Consider the following 8,777-nt stretch of genomic DNA (forward strand, 5'->3'; position numbering starts at 1 on the left):
TTTCTTATCATTTTCAAAATCCTTGCCAACAACAACAACAAGTATTTGAGCTAGCAAGCTACACTCTCATGATGGAAAACCTTGACAATTACTTTAATTTATTGATCAAAGAATTGATTTCTCCCCCCTAGACGATGTGATTGTGATTGGTTTGAGAAATACCAACAACCCAGAAGGTAATCTTTCTCCCTATAGTGCGCTATGAATAATGTTCTGTCAGATAAACATGGTGTTAAGAGACGTCTGGCCGTGTTAGTCGACACACAGTGTAGAAGTACAGGAACGGGAAGTTGGTTGCTAACTAGGGCTGCACAATATATCGTTTCAGTATCGATATCGCAATGTGCGAATATCACACAATGTTGTTGTTTTCTTCTGAAGGATGTTAAGGACATGTTTAATGTTATGTTTAACTGGAGAACAGCGATAAACAACATGTAAACTCCATCTCTTCTAGACACCACTCTTCTTATCACATCCTTCTCCCACCGCCTATTTAGAGTAAGCAACATGCATGATCAACATCATGTTGAATCATGGACTTTAGTCTGGATCGATAGAGGAGTATTAACTGAATACAATGATGTCATGATGAGTTAGGGCATGCGTCCACCTAGCTCACATTTCCAGCTGAAAAACGCTGGCAGTGCGCCGGTAGTGCTGGGATGAAGCGCATCTTGTAGCGAGATGACAGAGAGAAAGAAATCTAGCGACAGCCATCTTTTTATCGTATTTTACTGACGCGGTTTTGCACATATAGCATATTTTAATACACTTTATTGTATATTAATTATATATATAGTTATTGCCTGACACCACAGTTCACCCTTTGCTTTTTATTAGCTTTTTATTAGTGTATTCGTGTAGTTATTAGTAGGGATGTCCGATATTATCGGCCTACCGATATTATCGGCCGATATCGGCATTAAAATGTGATATCGGAAAATATCGGTATCGGTTTTCAATTTAAATTTTTTTTTAACATTTCTATAACCTTTATTTACCCAGGCAAGCAAGTAAGAACAAATTCAGATTTTATTTATTGTCAAAAGTATGCATAATATTGTGTTAATTCCACAACAAGAGATATGTAATTTTAATTACCTGAAATTATTCAATTTTTTGGGGGGGGGAACCCTGCATATATCGGTATCGGTTGATATCGGTATCGGAAATTAAGAGTTGGACAATATCGGTATATCGGTATCGGTAAAAAAGCCAATATCGAGCATCCCTAGTTATTAGTGTATTTGTGCCCTCATACTGCTCCTGTCTCTTGTGGGCAGGCAGGCAGGCAACTCCGGTGTCAGGTTACAAACAGAGTGGTAGATATGACTGGCTGTGATTGGTTGTCTAAAAATGCGCTCAGCGCATCGCTCTGAAAAGTTCAGAAAGTTTCAACTTTAAACGCTGGGTGCTGCCGCACAAAAAAGCTGAAAAGCGCTGAAAAAAGAAGCCGACTGCAGCGCATTTCCTATAGGCGGCAGCATGCGGCCGCATACGCTCCGTCCTCATTGGGAACAATTGACAAAAGACACTTGCGCCCAGAAATATGCGGCAGGTGGACGCGGGCGCTCAGAGTATTAAACAGCTGCCTCAATCCCCCTCCAGAATCCCCCTAATCATCACTAGAGCTATCTAAATATATATTGCTAAAATAGATTCAAGATTCAAGAGGTTTACTCATCACATAAAGACATATTGAGATAGGAGATATTGTAATGTATGTTTTTTCCAATATCGTGCAGGCCTATCGCTAACCCTCAGATTCATTGACAAGCACCAGCTCTTCTGATATGTAATACAGTGACTCAGGTGGCTTGCTGCCAACCAATTAATACAGTATAGTAACAATAAGTCCTTCAGTTATATTGGAATGCTGTGTGTGTGCGTGTGTGTGCGTGTGTGTGTGTGCGCGCGCGTGCATGCATAGGTATTAGGAGTAGGCAAGAGTCTCACATCCTTCAACAAACATTAATTACATGCGCACACTAATAACCACATTTCTACAGATTTCCCTCTCTCTCTCTCTCTCTCTCTCTCTCTCTCTCTCTCTCTCTCTCTCTCTCTCTCTCTCTCTCTCTCTCTCTCTCTCTCTCTCTCTCTCTCTCCCTCTCTCTCTCTCTCTCTCTCTCCCTCTCTCTCTCTCTCTCTCTCTCTCTCTCTCTCTCTCACACAGCTCCCCCTTGCTGCAGCAGATCTGTAATCAATGCGGCTAGTCAATAGGATTTAGAGCTGTGAGGGTTTTATTCTGTGAAGACCCCGGGGCTCTCCGATCACACGACTCTTACTGGAAATGCATTTCTCCTCGGGGCATCTGAGCAGTGTAGAGGTCTAACCACTCACCTACCAACACAGAGACCCGGGTTCAATTCCTGGCAGCGATACTTCCAGCTTGGTCCGACGTCCCTACGAACACAATTGCCATTGTTTGTGGGTGGGAAGTTGGTGGGGTGTGAGTCCTGGTTTCTCGCAACAGCGACTCCTACTGGTCGGCTGGGGCACCTGTTCAGCAGGGAGGGGATCTGGTGGAGATGGCAGTGAACCTCCTCACTGTCGGATGAAAAGAAGCGGCTGGCGATTCCATTATGTATCGGAGGAGGCGTGTGATAGTCCCCGAACGGACAGTAGGGCAGCATGTGGTAGCCTACACCCCCCCCCAGACCGACAGTAGAGCAGCATGTGGTAGCCTACACCCCCCCCCAGACCGATAGTAGGGCAGCATGTGGTAGTCTACACCCCCCCCCAGACCGATAGTAGGGCAGCATGTGGTAGTCTACACCCTCCCCAACCGACAGTAGGGCAGCATGTGGTAGTCTACACCCTCCCCAGACTGACAGTAGGGCAGCATGTGGTAGTCTACACCCTCCCCAGACCGACAGTAGGGCAGCATGGTAGTCTACACCCTCCGAGGGGCATCGACGGTCTACACTCCCAGACTGACATAGGGCAGGGTCTACACCCTCCCAGACCGACAGTAGGGCAGCATGTGGTAGTCTACACCCTCCCCAGACCGACAGTAGGGCAGCATGTGGTAGTCTACACCCTCCCCAGACTGACAGTAGGGCAGCATGTGGTAGTCTACACCCTCCACCCCCCCAGACCGATAGTAGGGCAGCATGTGGTAGTCTCCCCAGACCGACAGTAGGGCAGCATGTGGTAGTCTACACCCTCCCCAGACCGACAGTAGGGCAGCATGTGGTAGTTAACCCCACTGTGGTAGTCTACACCCTCCCCAGACCGACAGTAGGGCAGCATGTGGTAGTCTACACCCTCCCCAGACCGACAGTAGGGCAGCATGTGGTAGTTCCCCAGACTGACAGTAGGGCAGCATGTGGTATCTACACCCTCCCAGACCGACAGTAGGGCAGCATGTGGTAGTCTACACCCTCCCCAGACCGACAGTAGGGCAGCATGTGGTAGTCTACACCCTCCCAGACGACATTAGGCAGCATGTGGTAGTCTACACCCTCCCAGCTACACCCTCCCCAGACCGACAGTAGGGCAGCATGTGGTAGTCTACACCCTCCCCAGACCGACAGTAGGGCAGCATGTGGTAGTCTACACCCTCCCCAGACTGACAGTAGGGCAGCATGTGGTAGTCTACACCCTCCCAGACCGACAGTAGGGCAGCATGTGGTAGTCTACACCCTCCCCAGACCGACAGTAGGGCAGCATGTGGTAGTCTACACCCTCCCCAGACCGACAGTAGGGCAGCATGTGGTAGTCTACACCCTCCCAGACCAACAGTAGGGCAGCATGTGGTAGTCTACACCCTCCCCAGACCGACAGTAGGGCAGCATGTGGTAGTCTACACCCTCCCCAGACCGACAGTAGGGCAGCATGTGGTAGTCTACACCCTCCCCAGACCGACAGTAGGGCAGCATGTGGTAGTCTACACCCTCCCCAGACCGACAGTAGGGCAGCATGTTGTAGTCTACACCCTCCCCAGACCAACAGTAGGGCAGCATGTGGTAGTCTACACCCTCCCCAGACCAACAGTAGGGCAGCATGTGGTAGTCTACACCCTCCCCAGACTGACAGTAGGGCAGCATGTGGTAGTCTACACCCTCCCCAGACCGACAGTAGGGCAGCATGTGGTAGTCTACAGTACACCCTCCCCAGACTGACAGTAGGGCATTATGCTTAGATTAGATTAGATTAGATTCAAATGTATTGTCATTATACAGCACAAGTACAGTACAGTGAAAAGTTTAGTTCTGCGTTCGCGGTGCACAGTGCACAGTATGAGCCGACCAATCAGTTAACACCGGCACCGGAGGGAAACTGGCTGTGCTTCGGTATCCGGTGTGTCCCCACCGTATGATGGAAATCAGAGCATCAAGAATTTTATTTGTGATTGAATCAAATGACACTTTTTGCATCTGTGGCTAGACAGTGGCTAGAGTTGTCTGGTAATCAATCGGAAGGTTGTCGGTTTGATTCTGGCTCCTCCCGGCAGTGTGTCGATGACCCTTAACTGCTCCCGATGAGCAGGTCGGCACCTTGCACGGTCACCTCCGCCGCTGGTGTGGGACTGAATGGGTGAATGTGAGGTATGTGAAGTTGCAAAGCGCTTAAGTGCTGTATAAATGCAGTCCATTTACCATGTTTGTTAGCAAAACTCTGCTTGAAAGGGACTGAATGAAACCATGTTACGTTCCGTCATAAAGATGTCCCTGGTATCTCTCATCAAAAGATGCGCCCACGGTTTGGTTTCGGAAGCAGGGTTTTGCCAACAAGGCGACGTTGACTTTCCCTGAAAGGAACAAATAAAGAAGTGAATAAAGGTATTGTAAACACTTTAAGATTCCCAAAGTTGCCTTTCCGAGCCAAATTTTCAAGAATGAGATACTCCGACACGGCCACTGTGAAAACCTTTGAAGCGAGATGAATTCTCCCCCCGACGCACCACAGAGTGCCCCGGACGGTCCCTCGTGCCAGTAGCCAGGCTCCACAACCAAGGGCAAGGCCTGACTTGGCTAACTGCTGGAGAACTGGAGAACTCTTATAACTGATAGGCTTTTAACTACTGAACCCTGCATGGACTCTGGGGCACTTGGACCCATGTATCAATTCATTCATATATTCACTTCTTCATTCATTGTATATGTACATCTGTATTGATAGACTCAGATCAATAGGGTGAGACTAGTTATGTTCTGTTTACTTATACTGGGGTAGACTTAGTAGGGAGTACTGTATATTTGCACAGGATAGACTTAGGTTAGTTATATATAATGTACCAGCCAGGGGTAAACCTAGGATAGAGTTACGTGTGTTCTGTACCAAAGTAGACAACGACATATTATAGAGTATACATATGTTTCACTTATTCACTCACTCAGAGATCCAGCACAGATTTCAAGGGCAAACAGCACTGTGTTTACTTGATCTTTATTTGAGTATATTTAGGGTGCATTGTAATTGGTGGTATTCTTTATTATTCAGCTTCCATCACATGTGCTGTACCTCAACACATTTGTCACTTTTTATGCAATTTGGCATGCTGATAAACCAGCAAATAGGGTGGTGATAAGGTGTTTTGGCTGATAGGGTTGTGATAAGGTGTTTTGGCTGATAGGGTGGTGATAAGGTGTTTTGGCTGATAAAGTATTGTGGGTGATAATGTGTTGATAAGGTGTTTTGGGTTATAAGATGTAGATAAGGTGTTTTGGGCGATAAGGTGTTGATAGTGTGTTTTGGGTGATATGGTGTTGATACAGTGTTTGGGTGATAAGGTGTTCATAATGTGTTTTGGATGATAAGGTGTTCATAATGTGTTTTGGATGATAAAGTGTTCATAATGTGTTTTGGGTGATATGGTCTTGATAAGGTGTTTTGGGTGATACAGTGTTTTGGGTGATATGGTCTTGATAAGGTGTTTTGGGTGATACAGTGTTTTGGGTGATAAGGTGTTGATAAGGTGTTTTGGGTGATAAGGTGTTGATAAGGTGTTTTGGGTGATAAGGTGTTTTGGGTGATAGCTGTGCATCTTTTGACAAACCTAGCTGAATCAGTTGAAAAACATGGGTGCTGTGAACAAACATTTGTGGATATGGTGCAAAATACATGACGTTCCATTCATTTCATGGCAAGAGTTGCTATTTTATCCAGTTCTCAAGTGTCCTTGAGCAAGACACGTACCCCTAATTGCTCCTGATGAGCAGCTTGGCACCTTGCATGGTTGCCTCCGCCGTTGTGTGAATGTTTGAGTGAATGGGTCAAATGTGAGGAACAAAAAATGTAAAGCGCTTTAGATAGAAGTGCTATATAAATGCACCATTTAGGTAAACTAGACATCTCTTCATCCCCCCTCCCCCCCCTCTCTCTCTCTCTCTCTCTTCTCTCTCTCTCTCTCTCTCTCTCCTCTCTCTCTCTCTCTCTCTCTCTCTCTCTCTCTCTCTCTCTCTCTCTGTGGGGAGGGTTATCCAGTACCTTGACTGGTAGCTGATCAACTGTGGGGTTTTCCTGTAATGGAGCAGCTTGTAGGGACTTGGTGCTTGGTGTTCTACAGTAGGGCTGAAGGACCACTGGGAGGAGAAGGAGTTTTACTGTGGTTCAGTATAACCTGCCCTGGCTGTTGAGTCAAATCATTATGTGAAACTAGTCTATTTACACTGACTGATATTCATATTCAGCATCATAACAACATCATCAGCATCATCTTTGTTTACACTGTTTATTTTCTCATATTTCTATATGCAGATCTAATTGTATTGCCTATATTTAGGTCTTTCTTCTATTACCCTGTCCATACCTATACCCCCCCCCCCCCCCATGCTTCAGATTCAAATTCTTTATTGCCTATATTTATTGTAACGTATAATTTAACCGATGGGGTATACAGACCCTCATCTGCATCTTTGTTTACACTGTTTATTTTTCTCATATTTTTAATATGTAGATCTAATTTAATCTGCAGATCTTTACTTGCCTATATTTATGTCTGTAACCCCCCCCCCCCCCCCATGCTGTTATCAATAAAGGAATATGTTATCTTATCTTAATAATGTACAAGCAGCAGGTCACAGGGGAATAATCCGTCTAAAAAAGGATTAGGGTACAATCTTGAAAACGAGGCAGAAAGGATGCAACACACACATACCAGTTGTTGCTGCACAATTCAACCTAACGTCATAACACCTGCCACTCTAGTCACAGACTTTGTCAGCCTCCACAGCAACAATGACCAGGATCAGGATTCAGCGTTCATTTTACATTTCACAATGAAACCTCTGGAGTGGATCAGAGTACTAGGATACAAGTGGTTCAGAGGGGGATATTGTATGAAAGGTGCCTTATAAGGCTGTGATCACATTGGACGCCATTTTCTTGCGATCAAACACAAGGCGCGGCCGTGTACATAGAGATTCGAAAGTGCACAGTGACAGGGTGCAACGAGCGATACCACTGATTATTACCGTTGCTACCTCAGCTAACGTTACATAAGTTACATACATTACTACTCGCAGCCCTCCAGGCGTTGCTGTTCATATCTCAGTCGTGGTGAGACCTGCTTGTACAGTTTGTCGGAAACTGACAAAATTGGCTTCTCCTCCATTATATATTGGCTTGTTTTGCCGTTGATTTCTCTTCAGATACCTCAGATTGTAATACTTCCCCTCGGTTGATATGATTGGTCTGTCGTCAAGAAGGTGACATTGAGATCGGTGCGCTCGGTGGCTGGTGGAAGGTGAAACTGAGAAATCAGAGTGCCCGAAAAGGCGCCGCTTCAAAAACAAGAGGCGCGTAGTTTTGAGGATACTGTCACGACAAAACCATTGAAAACGATAGAAAAAAGGTGCAGGCATCGAATGTGGCATCGAATGTGATCACAGCCTTAGTGAAGTGCTCCGTCTTCCCCTCTCAGTCCCTAACCAGGGCCAGGACAGGGACGGTATCTGCCGGTCGTGGGACAGCACCACTACGAGACGTTTGATGGCATCTACTTCTACTACCCTGGGACCTGCTCCTACATCCTGGCCCAGGACTGTCACTCTTCCACACCGCAGTACACCGTCTGGGTAAGACCACAGCCTATAGAAATGTACCTATCTGGAAGCCCTGCCCTCTTTTCTTGATCCTCCAATCACAACTGTTGCTTTCCTCAGACAAACCCGAGGGAAGCAACAGTTGTGATTGGAGGATCGAGAAAAGAGGGTTGGGTTTGAGATAGGTCAGTTGCTTGTTGTTGACTAAAGGTCATATGAGTTATGTGACGCCAGAGGTGTGCTTATTATTTTACAGGAAATAACCTATGCAGTATGAGAAATAAACAAAAAAAAGCATAATGTGTATACTGTTTACTTTTACTCATAGTATACATTCAGATTCAAAATCTTTATTGCCTATATTTATTGTACGTATAATATAACCGATTGCACCTTTGTTTACACTGTTTATTTTTCTCATATTTTTATATGCAGATCTAATTTTGCCTATATTTACATTTCTACTGTTACCCTGCCCATACCTGTACCTCCCCTCCCCATGCTGCTATAACGGCCACATTTCCCTAAGGGGATCAATAAAAGAATATCTTATCTTATCTTATAAGGGCTTGTGTCCATGATACATTGTTTCTTTTTCAGCAGAAAAGTGCTGAAAGGCGCTTGAAAGCACCAATGACGACAGAAGCACGTTTCTGAAAAGTTCAGAGGTTTTCAGTTTAAAAAGGCAGCTGCACGTTAACATCGGAGCTCTCTGAAAAAAATATGTTGGGCACAACACTTTTTCTCCTGGCCTCCACATGCATCCACATAAAGTACGCTCTC

General features: G+C 45.6%; 1 protein-coding gene across 1 annotated transcript in view; it reads left to right on the forward strand.

Moving 5' to 3' along the window:
• Nucleotides 1–8,777, forward strand: part of otogl (otogelin-like) — a gene marked incomplete at both ends in the record, with an annotated part of 152,222 nt that overhangs the window by 2,853 nt on the left and 140,592 nt on the right. The gene's annotated exons all lie outside the window — the stretch shown is intronic.

The sequence above is a fragment of the Notolepis coatsorum genome (assembly GCF_963971535.1).
Source record: "Notolepis coatsorum genome assembly, chromosome: 18".
Taxonomy (NCBI): Eukaryota; Metazoa; Chordata; class Actinopteri; order Aulopiformes; family Paralepididae; genus Notolepis; species Notolepis coatsorum.